Source organism: Kogia breviceps, chromosome 2 (assembly GCF_026419965.1).
Source record: "Kogia breviceps isolate mKogBre1 chromosome 2, mKogBre1 haplotype 1, whole genome shotgun sequence".
NCBI lineage: Eukaryota > Metazoa > Chordata > Mammalia > Artiodactyla > Physeteridae > Kogia > Kogia breviceps.
Window position 1 is genome coordinate 200586059 of NC_081311.1, and position 15722 is coordinate 200601780.

Consider the following 15722-nt stretch of genomic DNA (forward strand, 5'->3'; position numbering starts at 1 on the left):
GGCCCGGGCCGGGTTCCTTCAGCGGGGGTTTCTGTGTCTTGAGCCTGAGACGTGAGGCCCATCCCTCTGGGCTTATAGGGGCCTCTGGGTTAGTGAATCTGATAAAGTCAATGGATCAGCTTAGCCTGAGGAGCCAGGCCAAGGAAGCAAATGCGGACATGAGGCCAGGTTTCCAGGGATAGTAACACCCAGAGCCGGGGTCCAAGAAGACTGAGCTCTCGGGCTGGGCCGCACCTGCTCAAGGACCAGGAGGGGCCGGGTTCTTCCAGGTGCTCTAGCCCCACTGGGAACGCACCCAGGTTAAGGCAGCGGGTGGAGGATCTGCCACCGCTGCCACCTGCCCACGCGGCGCGCCGTAAGCACCCCCGCCCCGTCCATCAGCTGCCCTCCCCGGCCTGGGCCTGCTACGTCATCCAGCTACTAAAATGTCTGCTTTTCCTCAGACAGGGCTCTGATGGGCTTACGTCACCTTCTCCCTAGACCCTGGTTTAGTCACAAGTTTCCTGGAATCTCTGCAGTTACATAACCATCGCCCCCAAAGTGACCCCTTCCCCTCTTTGGTTTTAAACACGCTCTTTTATCGAAATTTGACGTCCATGTTGGAAAGTGCCGACTCAGAAGTCTGTGGCCGGTTGGATTTTTTACAAAATGAACACACCAGTCGAAACACCTCCGGATAAAGAAAATAGAGCATTTCTGGCAAATGCAGAGTCCCGCCCCCCCCCCCCACAGACACACTTCCCCTCCTTCCCCAGGAGTAAATTTTCTCCTGACTTTGACGTCATAGTTGAATTCTGCTTGACTTGTCATGTACGTGAATGGAAAGACACAGCCTACGTTCTTCGGGGTCTGAGCTCTCTTGCTTGGCCTTTCTCTGTAAGATTCGGCCTGTCCAGGTGCACCCGCTGTCTACTCATTTTATTTCTGTTAGGAATGTAATCAGATGCCACAATGTATTTAAGCTACTGGACGTTTCTTTCATGTGCATTTTCAGGGTGCACACGTGGAAGAGTTTCTGCTGGGCGTCTACCTGGGAGGGTCATCCTGGGACAGAGGCTCCATGTCCCACTGCGGGAGGGACCCTCACTCTTTCTAAAGTGGTCGCACCGGTTTGGGCTCCCCATCCTCGCCGGCATTGGTGAGTGCCCTCTGCTTCTAGTTGAGCCTGGTTTTACTTTGTGGACGATGAAAATGAAGCTGAGCGTGTTCCTTGCTCATGGCCCTGTGCATACCCACTGCCGTGAGCAGTGCGGTCCAGCCTCTCGCCCGTCCTCCCGACTTTCCTCATGATGGGAAGAAACATCTTACACACTCTGCATCTGAGTCATGGGCTCTGTGTCCTGCAAATGTTTCCCACTCTCCTGTCTTTAAAACTGCGGTTTTATTGTTTTGTTTCTATCTTCTTCAACTTTTTGGACATCTTTCTCCTTTCTCGCCTTACTTACTGTTAATTTTCTTTTTTAAATTTCCCTTTCCCTTCCATTAGATCCTTCATTGTACATCCCTTTACACTTCTTTTAATTTTTATTTATTTATTTTTGGCTACATTAGGTCTTCATTGCTGCGTGCGGACTTTCTCTAGTTGCGGTGAGCAGGGGATACACTTTGTTGCGGTGCACGGACTTCTCATTGCAGTGGCTTCTCTCGTCACGGAGCACGGGCTCTAGTCACACAGGCTTCAGTAGTTGTGGCATGCGGGCTCAGTAGTTGTGGCCCGTGGGCTGTAGAGCACAGGCTCGGTAGTTGTGGCACATGGGCTTAGTTGCTCTGTGGCATGTGGGATCTTCCCAGAACAGGGCTTGAACCTGGGTCCCCTGCATTGGCAAGCGGATTTGGTTTTTTTTTTTTCCAGTTACTCTTTCTTATTTACTTATTTATTTTTAAATTTTTTAATTTTATTTTATTTATGTTTTATACAGCATGTTCTTCTTAGTTATCTATTTCATACATATTAGTGTATATATGTCATTCCCAATCTCCCAGTTCATCACACCACCACCACCACCACCACCACCCCACCCCCACATTCCCTCCTTGGTGTCCATACGTTTGTTCTCTACATCTGTGTCTCTATTTCTGTCCTGCAAACTAGTTCATCTGTACAATTTTTCTAAGTTCCACATATAGCATTAATATCCGATATTTGTTTTTCTCTTTCTGACTTACTTCACTCTGTATGACAATCTCTAGATCCATCCACGTTTCTACAAATGACCCAATTTTGTTCCTTTTAATGGCTGAGTAATATTCCATTGTATATATGTACCACATCTTCTTTATCTATTCATCTGTCGATGGGCATTTAGGTTGCTTCCATGACCCGGCTATTGTAAATAGAGCTGCAATGAACATTGGGGTGCATGTGTCATTTTGAATTATGGTTTTCTCTGGGTATATGCCCAGTAGTGGGATTGCTGGGTCATATGGTAATTCTATTGTTAGTTTTTTAAGGAACCTCCATACTGTTCTCCATAGTGGCTATATCAATCTACGTTCCCACCAACAGTGCAAGAGGGTTCCATTTTCTCCACGCCCTCTCCAGCATTTGTTGTTTGTAGATTTTCTGATGATGCCCATTCTAACTGGTGTTAGGTCATACCTCATTGTAGTTTTGATTTGCATTCCTCTAATAAATAGTGATGTTGAGCAGCTTTTCGTGTGCTTCTCGGCCATCCGTATGTCTTCTTTGGAGAAATGTCTATTTAGGTCTTCTGCCCATTTTTGGATTGGGTTGTTTGTTTTTCTAATATTGAGCTGCAATGAGCTGTTTGTATATTAATCCGTTGTTCGTTGATTCATTTGCAAATATTTTCTCCCATTCTGAGGGGTTGTCTTTTTGTCTTTTTTTTTTTTTTTTTTTTTTTTTTGGTACATGGGCCTCTCACTGTTGTGGCCTCTCCCATTGCGGAGCACAGGCTCCAGATGTGCAGGCTCAGTGGCCATGGCTCACAGGCCCAGCAACTCTGTGGCACGTGGGATCTTCCCGGACCGGGGCACGAACCCGTGTCCCCTGCATTGGCAGGCGGATTCTCAACCACTGCGCCACCAAGGAAGCCCTTTTTGTCTTGTTTGTAGTTTCCTTTGCTTTGCAAAAGCTTTTAAGTCTCATTAGTTCCCATTTGTTTATTTTTGTTTTTATTTCCATTACTCTAAGAGGTAGATCAAAAAAGATTTTGCTGTGACTTATGTCAAAGAGTGTTCTTCCTATGTTTTCCTCTAAGAGTTTTATAGTATCCAGTCTTACATTTAGGTCTCTAATCCATTTTTAGTTTATTTTTGTGTATGGTGTTAGGGAGTGTTCTAATTTCATTCTTTTACATGTAGCTGTCCAGTTTTCCCAGCACCACTTATTGAAGAGACTGTCTTTTCTCTATTTTATACCCTTGCCTTCTTTGTCATAGATTAGTTGACCATAGGTGTGTGGGTTTATCTCTGGGCTTTCTATTCTGTTCCATTGATCTATATTTCTGTTTTTGTGCCAGTACCATATTGTCTTGATTACTGTAGCTTTGTAGTATAGTCTGAAATCAGGAAGTCTCATTCTTCCAGCTCTGTTTTTTTCCCTCAAGACTGCTTTGCCTATTCGGGGTCTTTTGTGTCTCCATACAAATTTTAAGATTTTTTTGTTCTAGTTCTGTAAAAAACGTCACTGGCAATTTGATAGAGATTGCATTGAATTTGTAGATTGCTTTGGGTAGTATAGTCATTTTCACAATATTGATTCTTCCAACCCACGAACATGGTATATGTCTCCATCTGTTTGTGTCGTCTTTGATTTCTTTCATCAATGCCTTAGAGTTTTCTGAGTACAGGTCTTTTACCTCCCTAGGTAGGTTTATTCCTAGGTATTTTATTCTTTCTGTTGCAGTGGTGAATGGGATTGTTTCCTTAATTTCTCTTTCTGATCTTTTGCTGTTAGTGTATAGGAATGCAAGACATTTCTGTGCATTAATTTTGTATCATGCAACTTTACCAGATTCATTGATTAGCTCTAGTAGTTTTCTGGTGGCATCTTTAGGATTCTCTATGTATAGTATCATGTCATCTGCAAACAGTGACACTTTTACTTCTTCTTTTCCAGTTTGGATTACTTTTATTTCTTTTTCTTCTCTGATTCCCATGGCTAGGACTTCCAAATCTATGTTGAATAACAGTGGCGAGAGTGGACATCCTTGTCTTTTTCCTGATCTTAGAGGAAATGTTTTCAGCTTTGCACCATTGAGAATGATGTTTGCTGTGGGTTTGTCATATATGGCCTTTATTGTGTTGAGGTAGGTTCCCTCTATGCTCACTTTCTGGAGAGTTTTTTTTTTTTTTTTTTTTTTTGTGGTACACAGGCCTCTCACTGTTGTGGCCTCTCCCATTGCAGAGCGCAGGCTCCGGATGCGCAGGCTCAGCGGCCATGGCTCACGGGCCCAGCCGCTCTGCGGCATGTGGGATCTTCCCGGACCGGGGCACGAACCCATGTCCCCTGCATCGGCAGGCGGATTCTCAACCACTGCGCCACCAGGGAAGCCCTGGAGAGTTTTTATCATAACTGGGTGTTGAATTTGTCAAAAGCTTTTTCTGCATCTATTGAGATGATCATATGGTTTTTCTTCTTCAGTTTGTTAATATGGTGTATCACATTGATTGATTTGCATATATTGAAGAATCCTTGCATCCCTGAGATAAATCCCACTTGATCATGGTATATGATCCTTTTTTTCTTTTTTTTGGTACAAGGGCCTCTCACTGTTATGACCTCTCCCGTTGCAGAACACAGGCTCCGGACGCACAGTGGCCATGGCTCACGGGCCTAGCCGCTCCGTGGCATGTGGGATCTTCCCGGACTGGGGCACGAACCCGTGTGCCCTGCATTGGCAGGCAGACTCTCAACCACTGAGCCACCAGGGAAGCCCGGTATATGATCCTTTTAATGTGTTGTTGGATTCTGTTTGCTAGTATTTTGTTGAGGATTTTTGCATCTATATTCATCAGTGATATTGGTTTGTAATTTCCTTTATTTGTAGTATCTTTGTCTGGTTTTGGTATCAGGGTGATGGTGGCCTCATAGAATGAGTTTGGGAGTGTTCCTTCCTCTGCAATTTTTTGGAAGAGTTTGAGAAGGATGGGTGTTAGCTCTTCTCTAAATGTTTGATAGAATTCACCTGTGAAGCCATCTGGTCCTGGACTTTTGTTTGTTGGAAGATTTTTAATCACTTTCAATTTCATTACTTGTGATTGGTCTGTTCATATTTACTGCTTCTTCCTGGTTCAGTCTTAGAAGGTTATACCTTTCTAAGAATTTGTCCATTTCTTCCAGGTTGTCCATTTTATTGGCATAGAGTTGCTTGTAGTAGTCTCTTAGGATGCTTTGTATTTCTGTAGTGTCCAATGTAACTTCTTCTTTTTCATTTCCAATTTTCTTGATTTGAGTCCTCTTCCTCTTTTTCTTGATGAGTCTGGCTAAAGGTTTATCAATTTTGTTTATCTTCTCAAAGAACCAGCTTTTAGTTTTATTGATCTTTGCTATTGTTTTCCTTGTTTCTAATTCACTTATTTCTGCTCTGACCTTTATGATTTCTTTCCTTCTACTAACTTTGGATTTTGTTTGTTCTTCTTTCTCTAGTTCCTTTAGGTGTAAGTTAGATTGTTTATTTGAGATTTTTCTTGTTTCTTGAGGTAGGCTTGTATTACTATAAACTTCCCTCTTAGAACTGCTTTTGCTGAATCCCATAGGTTTTTGATCGTTGTGTTTTCATTGTAATTTGTCTCTAGGTATTTTTTGATTTCCTCTTTGATATCTTCAGTGATCTCTTGGTTATTTAGTAATGTATTGTTTAGCCTTCACGTGTTTGTGTTTTTTAGATTTTTTTCCCTGTAATTGATTTCTAATCTCATAGTGTTGTGGTCAGAAAAGATGCTTGATATGACTTCAGTTCTCTTAAATTTACCAAGGCTTGATTTGTGACCCAAAATATGATCTATCCTGGAGAATGTTCTATGTGCACTTGAGAAGAAAGTAATTAAAAATAATAAATAATTAATCTGCTATTTTTGGATGGAGTGTCCTATAAATGCAATTAAATCTATCTGGTCTATTGTGTCACTTAAAGCTTGTGTTTCCTTATTTATTTTCTGTCTGGATGATTTGTCCATTGGTGTAAGTGACGTGTTAAAGTGCCCCACTATTATTGGGTTACTGTCGATTTCCTCTTTTACAGCTGTTAGCATTTGCCTTATGTATTGAGGTGCTCCTATGTTGGGTGCATATATATTTATAATTGTCATATCTTCTTCTTGGATTGATCCCTTGATCATTATGTAGTGTCCTTCCTTGTCTCTTGTAACATCCTTTATTTTAAAGTCTATTTTATCTGATATGAGTATTGCTACTCCAGCTGTCTTTTGATTTCCATTTGCATGGAATATCTTTTTCCAGCCTTCACTTTCAGTCTGTATGTGTCCCTAAGTCTGAAGTGGGTCTCTTGTAGACAGCATATATATGGGTCTTGTTTTTGTATCCATTCAGCGAGCCTGTATCTTTTGGTTGGAGCATTTAATCCATTCAGGTTTAAGGTAATTATTGATATGTATGTTCCTATTGCCATTTTCTTAATTGTTATGGGTTTGTTTTTGTAGGTCCTTTTCTTTTCTTGTGTTTCCCACTTAGAGAAGTTCCTTTAGCATTTGTTGTAGAGCTGGTTTGGTGGTACAGAATTCTCTTAGCTTTTGCTTGTCTGTAAAGCTTTTGATTTCTCCGTTGAATCTAAATGAGATCCTTGCCAGGTAGAGTAATCTTGGTTGTAGGTTCTTTCCTTTTATCACTTTAAATATATTATGCCACTCCCTTCTGGCGTGTAGAATTTCTGCTGAGAAATCAGCTGTTAGCCTTATGGGAGTTCCCTTGTGTGTTATTTGTCATTCTTCCCTTGTTGCTTTCAATAATTTTTCTTTGTCTTTAATTTTTGTCAATTTCATTACTATGTGTCTCGGCATGTTTCTCCTTGGGTTTATCCTGTATGGGACTCTCTGCACTTCCTGGACTTGGGTGGCTATTTCCTTTCCCATGTTAGGGAAGTTTTCAACTATAATCTCTTCAAATATTTCCTCGGGTCCTTTCTCTCTCTCTTCTCCTTCTGGGACCACTATAATGTGAATGTTGTTGCGTTTAATGTTGTCCCAGAGGTCTCTTAGGCTGTCTTCATTTCTTTTCATTCTTTTTTCTTTATTCTGTTCTGCAGCAGTGAATTCCACCATTCTGTCTTCCAGGTCACTTATCCGTTCTTCTGCCTCAATTATTCCGCTATTGATTCCTTCTAGTGTATTTTTCATTTCAGTTATTGTATTGTTCATCTCTGTTTGTTTGTTCTTTAATTCTTCTAGGTGTTTGTTAAACATTTCTTGCATCTTCAATCTTTGCCTCCATTCTTTTTCTGAGGTCCTGTATCATCTTCACTATCATTATTCTGGATTCCTTTTCTGGCAGGTTGCCTATCTCCACTTCATTTAGTTGTTTTTCTGGGGTTTTATCTGGTTCCTTCATCTGGTACAAAGTCCTCTTTTCATTTTGTCTATCTTTCTGTGAATGTGGTTTTCCTTCTACAGGCTGCAGAATTGTGGTTCTTCTTGCTTCTGCTGTCTTCCCTCCCGGGAGGCAGATTCTTAACCACTGAGCCGCCAGGGAAGTCCCTACTATTCTTTTAGAGGTTATCTAAGCCTTAGAGATTTAAAAATGTATCTAAAATTAATTAATATTTTCAACACAATGCAGAGGACTGAGATTCTTAGGCTCCATTAACTTCCACATTGCTGTTGCCCTGTGTTTAACTCTACATCCATTTTAACAGGACATGATCATTGTTGTTGTTCTTAACACTCAGTACTCACTCCAGTTGCCCCTGCATTTACCCTTTTCTGTTATTCGTTCTTTCATTTCCACGTTCCCGCTGGGATAATTTTCCTTGTACTGGGACAATTCCCTTTCACACTACCTTTAGTTCATGTGTTTTGATTGCAGGTTTTCTCACACTTTATTTGGAAATGCCTCTCTGTTACCTTTACGTTTAGAGGGTATTTTCACTGGGCATAGAATTCTAAGTTGGCAATTATTTTCTCTTATTTTTGGAAGATGTCATTCAATTGTCTTCTCACTTCAGTTTTTGTGCTGAGAAGGCAGCTGTCAGGTTTACTTCTTTGAAAATAATGCATCTTCCCCACCACCCAGCCCACGTTTTTTTTTCCCCTAAATATTTTTAAATTATGGTAAAAGACACATAACATAAAATTTACCATTTTTAAGTGTACCATGCAGTGGTTTAAAATACATTCATATTGTTCTGCACCATCACCATCCATCTCCAGAACTCTCTTCATCCTGTAAAACCGAAACTCTGTACTTATTAAACAATAAGTCCCTGTCCCCCAACCCCCACCCCAGCCACCATTCTACCTTCCATCTCTATGATTTTGTCTACTCTACTTCTTCATATAAGTGCAATCACATAGTATTTGTCCTTCTGTGACTGGCTTATTTCACTTAGCTTAATGTCCTCAAGGTTCATCCATGTTGTAGCAGGTGTCAGAACTTCCTTCCTTTCTAAGGCTGAACAATACTGCATTGTATTTATAGACCACATTTTGTTTATCGATTCAACTGTTGATGGACACCTGCATTCCACATTTTAGCTATTGTGAATAATGCTGCTATGAACATGGGTGTTCAAATATCTCTTCAAGACTCTGCTTTTAATTATTTTGGGTATATACACAGAAGTGGGATTGCTGGATCATATGATAAATGTATTTTCAATTTTTTGAGGAACTGCCATTCTGTTTTCCACAGCAGCTGCACCATTTTACCTTCCCACCAACAGTGCACAAGTGTTCTTACTTCTCCACATCCTTGCCAACACTTGTTATTTTCTGGTTTTGTGTGATTTTGTGTGTGTGGTGTGTGTGTGTGTGTATGTTTTTCTTTTTTTTTTTTTTTTTTTTTGTAATAGTAGCCACCCTCACGGGTATGAAGTGACCCAAGTTTCTTTTAATATTTTCTTTTCATCCCTGGTTTTCAGTAGTTTCACTATGTATGGCTAGATGTGACTGTTTTGTTGTTTTGTTTTGTTTTGTTTTAATTGTACTTGGGGTTTATAACATTTCTTGGTTTTATGGCTTGATGCTTTTTAGTGTTTGAGGACTTGCTCAGCCACTGTGTCTTCAAAGTTGTTCTGTCCTATTCTCTCTTTCCTCTGGGACTTTGATTGCAGGTATATTAGACTTTTTCACCATCTCGCATGCATCTTTTATGTTCTTTTTCTGTATTTGTTATCCTTTTACTTTTCAGTGGGTCTTTCTGGGTATTTTCTACTGGCGCATCTTCCAGTTCACTAATCTCTTTCACTGTGTCTGATTTGCTATTAAATCCATCTAATGCCTTCTTTCTTTTGCTATTTTATCTCCCAGTCCTAGTACTTCCATTTTATTCTTTTCCATAATTTTTAGCTCTTTTTAAAATTTTAGCTCTTTTTTAAACTATTTTTAAAATACGTTAATCAGTGATTTTTTTTTTTTTTTTTTTTTTTTGCGTTACGCGGGCCTCTCACTATTGTGGCCTCTCCCACTGCGGAGCACAGGCTCTGGACGCGCCGGCTCAGCGGCCATGGCTCACGGGCCCAGCCGGCATGTGGGATCCTCCCGGACTGGGGCACGAACCCGTGTCCCCTGCATCGGCAAGCAGACTCTCAACCACTGCGCCACCAGGGAAGCCCAATCAGTGATGTTAAAGTCTGTAATAGCTCCTATGTCTGTATCTTCTTTAAGTCTGTTTCCATTATTTGTTTTTCTTGCCTGGATTTTGGTCATTTAGTATTGTCTCTGGCATGTCTGGTAATTTTTGATTGAATGTTTGATAGTAAGTATAAAATATTTCAGGCATAGTTTGAGGTTCTGGATTAGATTATCTCCCTTCAAAGAGAGTTTTTCGACTTCTGGTGGTTAGTTAACAGGGAGGGAAGTTTGCCTTCACCACTTGGAGTTGAGCTGAGTGGATCTTTGGGAAGATTGGCCTAGTGGACTGTGGCTGGTGCTGGAATTCCTACCAGGCCCTCCATCTTTGGGAGACAATTTTCTCTGTTTGTTGTCATCAGCTCCTTGGGTTTCTGATGCTTGAGCCTCTCAGCTGGGGTCTTCTGCTCAGTTTATCAGTCTTTGGGGCCAATGCTGGTGAATAACTCAAGGGAGGAAGAAGAGCCAAATGTTGCACTCATTTCTGTGGGTTTTCCTTCCCTCTAGCATCTTGACCGCTCAATTACTCTTTATCTTGGCAGCTCTTCAGTACCTTTAAATTGATTTTTAAAGTGTATTTTATCTAGATATTTTTGAAATGGTTCTCAGTGGCAGTGGTGAATGTGGTTCACTGTTATAAGAAGCAGACATATTCCCTTTGACCTTTTAATGCACAGGTGGGTGATAAAAATGAACTTCATCCCTTCTTCCTTTTTTCACAAGCTAGTGGACCATTAGGCCACCAATGGCAAATATTTGTTGAGCCTATCTGCAAGGTACTAGAGGTAAAGCAAATGACTGCTTTCCGGCCTTTTCCCATGGAGCTTTCAGAGCATTAGGAAGAGGGGCAGATGCTTTGTAACAATTTAAAGACAGCTTTAGATTACATCATTGTGTTCTGTTTAAAAGGGAACAAAAAATCTAAGTGATGATCCATGTAAAGGGCTGAGTCCAATTCCTAGCATGCTCTTGGTGGTCATTTAGTGCTCCTCGTTATTGTTGACAGCCTGGCCCTCCTTAGAGCTTTGCATTTCTGTCTTCTACCTTCAAGATTCTTCTAAAAAGTTGTGATAAATTAGGAGTTGGGGATGAACAGATACACACTACTATATATAAGATAGATAAACAACAAGGACCTACTGTATCACACAGGGAACTATATTCAATATCTTGTAATAATCATAAGGGAAAATATCTGAAAAAGAACATATATATGTATATAGATAGGTAGATAGACATAGATGTAGAGATAGGTATAGCTAAATCACTTTGCTGTTCATCGGAAACTAACACAACATTCTAAATCAACTATACTTTAGTAAAAAAAAAAATAGTAAAAAAAAAAAATTGAGAATTGCATGTGTCTCAACCATTTCTTCAGACAGCCGAGAGTTGAAATATGAGTTGTAACCAAGAACAAAGGAGAAGCAGAGTGTACACATCCTGAATTTCTCTTCTCTTCCCAACTTTGCAAAGTTAGGAGAAACCGCATTTATCACAAACCCAGGAGAGACACACCCGGACCCAGGATTTTTCTTTGCTCTCCTCTTCCACTTGAATCCCAACAACGAATATGCAAAATGAAATACCTTAGAAATGTTTTTTACAGATAAATTGCCAAGGAAAAAAGATATGCATGGGAGATCTAAAGATTGAAAGAGGCTTAAAAAACATCAGCGAACACGCTGTGCTAACCTTATTTGGATTCTGGTTCAAACAAAATATTAAAAGATTAAATTGACATATATGAGGCAATTGAAAATTTGAACAGTGACTTGGTATTTGATAATACTAAGAAATTTTTTTTAACATAACCACATTACCATTATCATGCTCCCAAAATATGAGTCCTTATCTCTTAGAAATACACGTGGAGATGATTACAGAAGAGATTTTATGATGTCTTGGATTTGCTTCCAAATAATATGGAGGAAGAGGGAAGTAGGAGGGAGCTTAGATTTAAAAAAAGAGGAAAAGATTACCCATGGGTAGATACTTGAATGCTCTAAAAGGTTAAAAATACACCCAGAATAAGTATTTCTATGACTTCTGTCTTTTTGGATCAACTACTGCTTTGCCTTATCTCTTCTTGTTTCCTTCTTTAAATTTCCTGAGTAAACCGTTAGCTTCTGTACTAACTCCCCACGGAAAAGCAATAAGTTGGGTAATATTGTCTCAGGCAATCAAAGTCCTCATTTCATTTATCTCTTTTCCCATTAAGAGAATGAGTCTCCCTTCTCCACAGGTTCCCCCATGCCTCAGAGCCAAGGGAGAGACGGTTACGATTCGAGGCAGGATTTCTTTGATTCCCAGATGACCACTCAGCACCCAACCACTAGGGTTACTAAGCCAAGCACTGAAGCTGGCAGAGCAGACCTCATTGTTGGGAGGAGATGGGGACCAAACATAAGCTCTATGTCTGGGATTGGAATTCCCGCTGAAAAGCTGGTCCTATATGGAGAGACCTTAACACTAACCCCAATCCAGCCCGTCGCTTGTTGGAGACAGAACAGTGTGTATGTGGTGGGGGGAGGGTGGTGCTCGGCGGGGAGGGTCCTGGGTTCAAGCCGCAGCATCCTTGGATGTTCACCGGCCACGTGACCCAGGGCAAGCATTTAACCCGCCTGAGCATCAGAGTCCCCATCTGGAAAATGAAGCTAACGTTCTTCCCCGGCCTTCTTCCCTAAAGCGAACGAAGGTCAGGGGAATTCAATCCCAGGAGAGAATTTAGAAAACTTCAGAGCAAAGCATTGGAAGAAGGGGAGGGACCATGACAAGAATCTAGGAGCCTTGGGCCAGTACAAGTTCTGCCTGAGGAACGTGGCTTGATTCTAGTTGCGTAGGTAAAAGAAATCAATTGTAACCGAGGACAGCAGCTTCTGGTGTCAGAGCCTTTACAAGACGGCACTTGGGAAGAGCACAGCCCTTCTATCCAAGGCAGGGAAGCCAGTCTCGGGTGTGTCCCACCCCATCTCTGCTCCCTCTGAAACAGCGACACCACAAACAGGCTCGTTGGCTGACCCCTGCCTGCATTTTCTCTAGTCTAGCATTTTCTAGCATATTCTCTAGCATCTCAGTCCCCGTGCGTGGTCTGCCCCACGAGCCCGATCTCGGCCAGACTCAGCTCAGAAGAGACGGGGTGAAAGACTCACCCCTCAGCTCATCCCGGCAGGCTCATCGGCTTCTTCCCTAACGCCAGAGGCTGCTCCTTGTTGCCGCATTGCTTTTGCCACTGACTCAAAAGCCAATGAGGCACCGATCATGCTTCGGGCAGTAAAATCCCCCGACAGTTTCCATCCCACCCTCCCACGTGACGATGACCCACCTGAACAAAGCCTGCAGTGAGGCACCTGCCCCTCGTCCTGCACCATCTCCGCAGGGCAAGGCTCACGGAAACGTCCTGCGAACTGGGAGTGCTGGTCAGTGGTCCACCAGAGGGATTTCTATCATCTGCAGCTGTGACCACAGAGATGAGGTAGCAAAGCACAAAGAGAGACGGGAACTGGGGGGAGATGTCGTCCCCTACCTGTGCTTCCCTCCCTCAGAGAGGCAGCCTTTGTGGGGGGGGGGGCGACGGGGTGAGACCCCCGTAGGTGGAGCCACAGTCTGCAGGGAGGTGTGAGAGCCGCTCTCCGGGCCACGCCAACCTTCTCGTGTCTACACTCCTGCAGGGACTGTTCTCTGTCTCACCTCCGGGCTGGGAGGGGCGGGAACCCCGGGTGGGTGGAGATGCCGCCCTGGACCGGGCAGCGGGCCCGAGGAAGGGCCAGAGCCTGGAAACAGTCTGGGGCTTCTAGGACTTTATTCAGCCTTTCCAGCAAAAGAGAACTATAAACCTTCCAGTTACCTGGGAGTAAATTCCATTCTTCCTGTGAGACGGCTGAGGGGTGGGGGCGCGGGGCTGCCTGGGGGCAGGACGGCCCTTTATCTGCTACAGACCCTGGTCTTCCGCTGGGGCAGGTAAACACCTTCCACAGATGAGCCGCAAGGGGAGATTATCAGGGCGGCCGGGGCGCAGCAAGCGGGCCAGGGGAGCCACTCACCACGCCTGGGAGAGCAGTTTCCCTTCAAGGACCCGTCTGCACGAACAAAGGGTTCTGCAGCATCCACAGTGAGGACATGACCTCAAGATGCAGAGGAAGAGCTTGCTTAAAACCACCACGTATATATACACACACGGATGTGTGTGCGCGCGCGCGTGTGTGTGTATGAATATATATAGTATTGAGTCACTGTTCACAACAGGATGAAGGCAATTTTTAGAAAGCATCTGCTCTGTGTTCTCAGTTAAATTCAAGGAACTCTCTGGGAAGAGATGAGGAGGGAGATGGTGAAGTGACAGACTAAAATGAAAATGCAGTTGGCCGGGAGGCAGGCAGGGCTCACCCAGCAGACAGGAAGGAAAGCAGAGCTGCACCAGCAGACGAGGAGGGGGACCCCAGGGGGCAGAAGGGGCAAACCACGGAACTCATGTCGGGATGCAGAGCAAAAGGACAAAGATGAGATAAAAGGCACCGCGATGGAGAAGACGGTGGCGTGAAAGCTACAGGACACCCCCCCGAGGGTGGTCACTCCCCGAGAAAGTGGAAGGGAGAGTGGCACGCGGGACGGTCTGCACAGCCGCCCTGAGCCCGAGCGCGGCCTGACCCGCCTTCCATGAAGGTCACGCCACGTCTGAGGACAAACCGCGAAGGGATACAAATGCCTCCGTGTGTCCCATACTCTCGCGGGGGTTTAAAAATATAGAAGCGGGCACAGAAAGGGGACAGACACGTCTCAACCACTCGGCCGTGAGCCGACCTGGTGAGAGTCGTGTCCAGTCTCTGCCTTAGAGGCCTGTTGGCGTGAAGGCACTGGCCCTTTACCGGTCACCCCAGCCCTTCCCTTCCCTGTGACCCGCGTGGATTGCGCTTGGCATTAGAAATAGAGAGCTTCACAATTGGGCCCCAGCTCCTGCAAACCAAACACATGATCCTTGGATTACCCCCCACTTCCAGCAGCCCACGCCTCGAGCCACCCCCATCCCAGTGCCCGCCGGCTGGCTGTGCAATTTCTAGTTCTCATACCTTCCCCAGGACCACCCTTGTCCCCACTGCCTGGTGAACTCCTTCTCATCCTCCACAGCCCCCTCCAAGGACACCTCCTCCGTGAAGCCCTCCCTGATGTCCACCGGGCCTCCCCCACGCGCGCCACACTCCCATGGTGGGTCTGAGCCCAGGAGTCATCAGCACGAGGCGGGCTCTCCCCGCTCCCCTGGACCGGGCACTGGCTATTCCTGCTCAGCCTCTCAACATTGTCACTGAATTCCACAGGGTGGGAAGTTGCAGGTCTGCATTTTTCCTTTGGACTGAGTCACACACACACACAGCGGGCATCTGTACACCCACCTTCACTCTCTGCTGCCGCGGCCCAGGAAGAGCAGTACAGCCTCTAAGCATCACAGTTCTTCATAAGATCAGGAAGAAGTCTGGCGACCCCAGACTCCAGCTGGCGGGCTACTGCCCGGTTTCTGGGGCCTCCACCTTGGAGTCAGTCCTCTCCAAGAACACCTTGGCCGTGACGCCCCCTGAAGCCCACTGCCGTGCAGGAACGGCTAACAGCATCTCTGAAGTGACAGAGGGAACGTTGACACGGGGAGTGCTGAGGGAAAGGGGACAGATGGCCTGTCATCCAGAGGGAAGGGAACAAGTTGAAGACAGCTGAGGACGGAACTAAGCTGCGGTCACGTGTCACCAGAGAGGGACAGATGTAAACGCCAATGAGAACAGGCTCATCCGGGAAGCGAGACGCTGTCTGGAGGCTGTCGGAGTGCGGTCAGCCAGCTCTGGTCGGTTTGGAAGAGACCCTGGGCTTATTAACTACCTTGAGTGCCAGGCAGTGAAGGTGGCTTGTGCAGGTGACAGGTGTGTCCTAGTGGATATGCCGTTGCCTTGACACCACGGCCTGTGAAGGCCAGA

The 15722-nt window shown here is 44.4% G+C and overlaps 1 long non-coding RNA gene across 2 annotated transcripts in view; it reads right to left on the minus strand.

The window, feature by feature from the left end:
- The window catches only part of LOC136793648 (uncharacterized), an 82681-nt gene extending 67190 nt beyond the window's left edge, over nt 1–15491 (minus strand). The window contains exon 1 of one of the 2 annotated variants that reach the window (XR_010839274.1): nt 15153–15491. This is a non-coding gene — a long non-coding RNA (uncharacterized lncRNA). The remainder of the gene's footprint in view (nt 1–15152) is intronic. The other variant, XR_010839275.1, reaches the window with a different exon arrangement.
- Nucleotides 15492–15722: the final 231 nt, after the last annotated feature.